Here is a 6609-nt window from a genome sequence, read left to right as displayed (position 1 = left end):
CTCTACCCACTTCCAACAGTTCAGGATATTCCAGCTTCCCCGACTTGACAATAGGCACCCCGAATGACAACGAATGGCTACCCACCTTGACAACTCATGAAGCTCGGAGTATACCCAATATAAGGAGCTACCCAGCATCAGTCTCCAGAGGCTGACTGTGGCCCCCATTCGGCCTAAGCAGCAGCCGAGCTGGATGGACCCCCTGAAGCAGTACCTTCTTGACGGTACTCTTTCCCTCTATCTTCATATTTGTCATTGCTGGTCCTGCTCCCCTGTTCGATCGGGGAAAGAGTACCAGTACAGGGGAATACTTGAGTATCACATCGTCCCACCCCACTCCAAACCAAAACAATCTAGCTACTAGAAGCAGCCTAGCTACTAGAGGAAGGGAACTCAAAACTAGCTACTAGGGGACGAGAGAGAACAAGAAAGCTATCGTCCGCATTCACGCGTTAGGCTGTTATGCTTGTTCTCTTTATTTGCTATATACCGCATTCAATGATCTCACTATGCTATTACCTTGAGGTTTTCTGGGATGTCTGCTGGATATTGAGGTTTTCTGAGTGTATAACCCACTGCCATTTTACAATCCCATATCAGTAATTGTTCCTATAGACGTACGAGTTATCTTCTTGAGTTAATCACTTTAAGGGCGTATAGGAATGTTTTTCTCATTCAAAACTACTTCCAGCTAAAGTATTATTTCAAGAAATGGTTTAAACAGCTCTAGTACATAACACGTATTTATTTTTATTTTTTAATTTGTAAGAATCTTAGCGAAGTGCAATCAACGCGGCGAAAGCAAAAGAAGTTTAACCACCGAACGAGGCGGGGATGAGTATTGCTAATCATCGTGGAGAAAAAGGTAAGTAAATGTATATAGCATTCCTCTAATTTGTTATTTGATATGTAATATAGCATTCCTTTAATTTGTTTTTATTTATGTAATATTGCATTCCTCTAATTTGTTATTATTTGATGTGCTATATACTTCAAAACAGAGACAAGAGGAGGGCGCATCATTTATTGGAAAGGACAGGTCTTATGGGTGGCAACTTTCCCTCCAAGGCAAAGATGGTAACTATGCAAATGATGCTACCAAGGAAGTTGCAGAGAATAGTACGCGTTTCAGTCTAGTATACTTCCTAGTATAGTGTGAATGTTATATTAATAGTAATAATAAGGTTACAATATAGAGGCAGAAAGGTGCCACATTGACCAAGGTGATGATTTGCTTCTCTTGTTTTACTTTCTATATTTGATCATGTTGCTTAGCTTATCATACTAAGGGGCAGTTCTTGAATGGTACATGGAAAATTTTAAGAATATATAAGTTACCCACTTGCACTCCTTTTCATGCTGCCCCCATGCACGCACAACTAGAATGGATATACAGAGGGGGGGGGGGTTCAAAATCACTTCAAATGGGGTGTCATAAAACTCCTTTTTATTTTGAGAAACATTTGTGTGATTATTAAGTCCAATCGTATGAATCAAAGTTCAACCGGAGAGGGTGACAACACTTTTGAGAAACTTTTGATGGGTTGCTCGAGATACTTGCTTAGAAACAATAAACAAGGTGTAGATTATGGTTGTGACCAACCCTCTTATTAATTCAAATCTTGCATTTGTTTTCTGCTTTTGTGGTTTTGGGTGATCGATAAGTCTACATCCACACTCATTATCTTGTAGGATGATTATCAAACGCAGTCAAGGAAGGAACTTTAGAGGTTGAGGGTACTAAAGACGTCTTGACTCGGCATTGGGTACTCGAACACGGTGGTCGTGTTAGAGGCGTGGGAGATGGAGTCACCCCCATTACGCGATTTCTTTAATAAAGCGGGATCTAAGAAACATAATGTGCATTGAGTCGAAAGCTCATGGAAGAGGAAAAAGAAAAAGGAAGAACAAAAAGAAAAAGGGTAGAAAAAGGGAAAGGAAGAACGGAAAAAAAAAAAGAATTGAAGAATAAATACAAGGAGTTAGAAGCAAAAATTTAATGATCGCCTCTCACTTCTCCCCGCCGAAAAATTGCTTGAATAGCCACAAAAGTGACAATAGAGACCATATCCCCCTTTAGGTGGTGCACATAGCAAGCGTAAAGTAAGCTTTTAAATATTGTTTACACTACTTTAGAATTGGGTGTTTTGTTTCCTATTTCGCTTTTATTTTGTAAATATTCTCTAACATATATAGCCAAAGAACAAGGAAGAGAAGAGTCGTCATTCGGGAAAAAACTCGAACCTGATTTTAGGAAGGTACATGCTAAGGGAACAAGTCATTCCCCACTTCCAAATCCTATGCTTCCTCTTGGAAAGGTATCGTTGTCACAATCCTTTGCGGATCACATTTTACTTAATATAATAGATAGGTTCAATCTGATTAACACCACATCTTCTAATCCACTTCCGTTATTTTCATATTGTTAATTACTAAAAACTCAGATACAATTAGGACTGAGTTGCAGTTTGGCTGTGGGTTCCAAGTCCAATATTGTTGCTAAGGGTAAGGTTTACGTGGAGCTTGGACCCGAGACTAAGTTGCAATGATGTTCCCTTAGGGCCAAACAATGCACGCCAGATCGTTGATAAGATTTTGGAAGGTAAAGATCATGTTGCTCTTCCTATTACCGAGATGAAATGGTAATTTTGAAAGATGCTCTTGGATCACAAGTTGCTTGGCCAAAGCACTTAGTATTGAAAGGCATTGAGGTAATTTCATTAAGTTTTAATTTATTTTGAAGTACTTTAAAATATTTTTTTGTGTGTCTAGTTTTTTTTTAGTTCTAAATATTCTCACCTAAAATTTGTTGAAGACCAAAAGGCTAATTCTCCTATACCACCAAAAACTTCTAAAAGGAAAATGTCTTTGAAGTAACAAATTAGCGGCACCAAGTCTGAAATCATACATGGGATCTTGGAAAGGTGAATACTAGTGCTTGAATCCCTGTTTTATGTTGTATTTGCAATTAACCCATTATGACTTTACAATTCATCTTAGGGCGGAGTTGCGGTTTGGTGGGATTTCAAATCCAATTGTTGCTAAGGGGGTATAGTCTACGAGGAGCTTGGACCGAAACTAAGTTGCACAATGTTCCTTAGGGCAATACAACTCACATGTAGCAGGTTGGGAAGATTTTGGAAGGTAAAGAACAAGCTCTTCTTCCGTACTACAGGTTGGTGATAAGTTGAAATTTGTGGAAGACGCTATTGGATCACACGTTGCTTGGCCTGGGAATTAGTGGTGAAAGCCAACCGTAAAAATATCGATGATTGTAAATTTATAAGAATCCCACTTTAGGATCGGACCTCTCCCTTTTTCTGTCTAGCTCCCTCTATTTATACATTTCTTCCTTCTAATCCACCTCATGATCCTTACACAAGTAAACATTCCACCTCCAATTTGTGTAGATGTGCATCTGGCACTTCCGCTCCACATACACATAGGCCATAACACAGCCCACTGCAGGACACTTCAAGCCACTGCCAGATACCTACAGACCACTTCCAGTCCACGTACACATAGACCATGTTACGGCCACCCTTGCTAGACATGACATTATAATTTTTTATGCTTATCTTTTATTTTTCGGTTTCAATCAGGATAAAATAGGGCAACCGAGTAAAAGTAAAGGCTAAAAACTAAGTCGGTAGCCGCAACAACAAAGGAAGCGATCTATGCACTTCCTTTGGTGCCATGATTGGTACAATTATTCAAAGTGGTCGACTTAAGTTTCCATATGGACAAGAATTATTCGGAGATAACATAGAGTTTTCATACATAGAGACAAATGACGTGAAGGATGTTTGTAATCTTGAATCTGTCGAGTCTCCTTGTATGGTTGCATATATGAGGTGATAAAACTTACGTTGTTACTAACTATTTTATTGAATGTTTATCGCTTTTATAAAATGAGTTGTGTTTTCACATTTCGGATGCTTGTATGAGAAATTTGTTTGTTCTAGAGATGGATATTTGTTTGTCAACCCGCTGTCTTAGGTGTTGTGGATTCAAAAGAAAAACTAAACTTGTTCTTGATAGGCGAGGGAAGCAAACATGAATGAAATTGTTTTCATTCCTTACAACCCAAGGTATGGACATATATTATATTGGTTTTGTTGAACTCATATTTGGTTACAAATACATATTAAATGCTAGTTAATAACTTGTTTGGTTTTAGCTTCCATTGGATTGTGATTGTCATCGACTTGTCTAGTATGGATGTTTATTGGTTGGATTCATTACATGGTAAATGCACCGTGACATGGAAATCATTATCAACACGCATTAACTATTTCCATACGCATTTATTGGTATACTTTTTGTATTATATATGTAGACTTTTTATTTCTTATATTGACATTAATTGCTTAAATTTTTAACTTGTAGTGCGTTGATAGCTTTAAAAGGGATCCAAGTGAATAGAAGTTCTCAAAAACCATGTTGGCACCATATCAAGGTAAACGATTACAGTTACTATTTTTTTTTTATAAGCAAGCGAGGTTGTTTGAGAGGTCCCCTACCCCTTTTCATTAATAATTGTAAAATTGTATTACATCCTAACATACACATTCCCATAGCATCATCATAGACTATTTTCTTTATATCCACAGAAAATTAGCTTACCAAAATGATGACAAGAGTTCCTGCCTAAGCGTCAAACCAATATCCGATCAACGCACTTTGACGCCTGTGGAATACACCTCTCAAAACGAGAGGAAACTAATCCATCCGATCTACATTACATAGACCACCGGTCAAAATCGATGCGTAGGACCCTTTCCATGTCATCGGGATATTAACAGCTAACATGTCGAAGATTGTTACCCCACCAACAGAAGTGAATTCTCCCTCTATTTTTAAATAGTTGGTCTTTGTTCAAAGTGATGACAGGTTCTGTTTTACTAACTGTATGACTAATTCTAAATAATAGATTAGGTCAATTAGGTGATCCGCTCACATCTATGAACAGGATTTTTGTATGTGCTTCAGTCTCTAGTCTGCGTTGGTCCCTCTTATATTGATACGTGGGACTGCAGTTCTGAATTTGGATAATGTACTTTCGGATATACCTAGTTCCGCTACTTCACTTGAAAGACATCACCCTTTACATTATCTCAGGTTCTATGTTTCCAAATCCCAGCTTGTTTCTACAGCTACATATCTCATACATCATCAGCGAGAAATAGGTAAGTACATATCTGAGCGCCTCCTCTTTTCATTGTTGTTCCATAGTATTGCCTCCTCAAGTCAGTCTCTGAGGGTTTTGTCCCTGTTTTCCTCTACCTCTTAGGTTCAAATCAGACCCAAACCACAAGCACCAACGGATACACCCTACATCACCTTCACAACTTCTATTGTCAAAACAGTCTTTGACACTTTTGTACTGATCCAAGAGGGCAAGAACCACCAGCTATATGTGTCTCCTCCCTCCGTGTTTATGTGTTTGTAAGCTGACTTGACTGTAAGCTCACCACTTTTGTTAGCAACCCAAATGATTTTATCAGAGATTTCTGGATGAATTTTCACTAGTTTACTACTAGTGAGAGCCTGAGGAAACACCTCTCCTATCCTACTTTGGTTCCAACTTCCAAGTGAGGTTTTGAGTAACTTGGACTTGTTGGGACCCTGTTGAGATTTGTGTTTGTATTTAGGATAGAATCGAGAAGGCTTTTTAGACAGGTTGTTTTGTTGAGATAGGTCGATAGGTTATCCAAGGTTCAGCATAAAAACACAGGCAAGAAGTTAGAACCATCTCCTACTTTCCATAACAAACCATCCTTATTTGACACTGAGTCTTATCGTTTAAGAGTCTGTATATACATAACCCTCCCATAAACTTCTCTGTAGAACTACTGATTCTGCACAACACATCTATACAGTTTCCCATTTGCTTCAATTTTTTTGCAATGAGAACCCTCAAAGTATTTGTATAAAGAAGTACATCCAAAATCCGGATAAGAAGGATTGTGTGCAAGGAAAGGAAAACAATTTAGAGGAACGAGTAGTAGAAGTGCAATAATAAATTTCAAGTGCATCTCTAAGCCTCGTCTCACATCAAAGATAGTCATTCACACTGTAAGTTTCAGTTGTCAATTATCGGACCCTGAAGGCCTGAACATCTCTATATTATCACTTACAAACAAACATATTAGCAAGAAGCAGTGGATTAATAAATTGGCATCAAACAGGCCTTTAATGGACGAACCATAGTTTTGTTTCAGACCCTGGATAGCTGTCTCTGCATCATCAATGCTTTCAAAGCTGGCATAACCCTCGCCCAAGCACAAGTCAGTCTCAATTGCCTATAGCAACAAGCTGGGTCAGTGCCGAACTTTTGTAACGGTATCTGGTATTGTGGGGGCGTGGTCGCGAACCCCCGGGTGGTCTATAGCAAGTTAGAATGAAGGCTTGTTGTAGATAACAACGATATTTGCTTAGCAGCTGTACCCTTTAGGTAAGGTGCTGGAAGAGATTTACCGCTATTTATCTATCTATCTATCTCGAGTCCTCCCCAGCTGTTGATTCCTCTGCACTTATTCCTTACTTTCAAGCCGGCTATCTTTGTTCTACTAGCTTTATAGCTTTAATCAAACAAGATTTCAATTA

The sequence above is a fragment of the Coptis chinensis genome, chromosome 3, assembly GCF_015680905.1.
Source record: "Coptis chinensis isolate HL-2020 chromosome 3, ASM1568090v1, whole genome shotgun sequence".
Lineage (NCBI taxonomy): Eukaryota > Viridiplantae > Streptophyta > Magnoliopsida > Ranunculales > Ranunculaceae > Coptis > Coptis chinensis.
Note: the sequence above shows the minus strand (reverse complement) of the source record.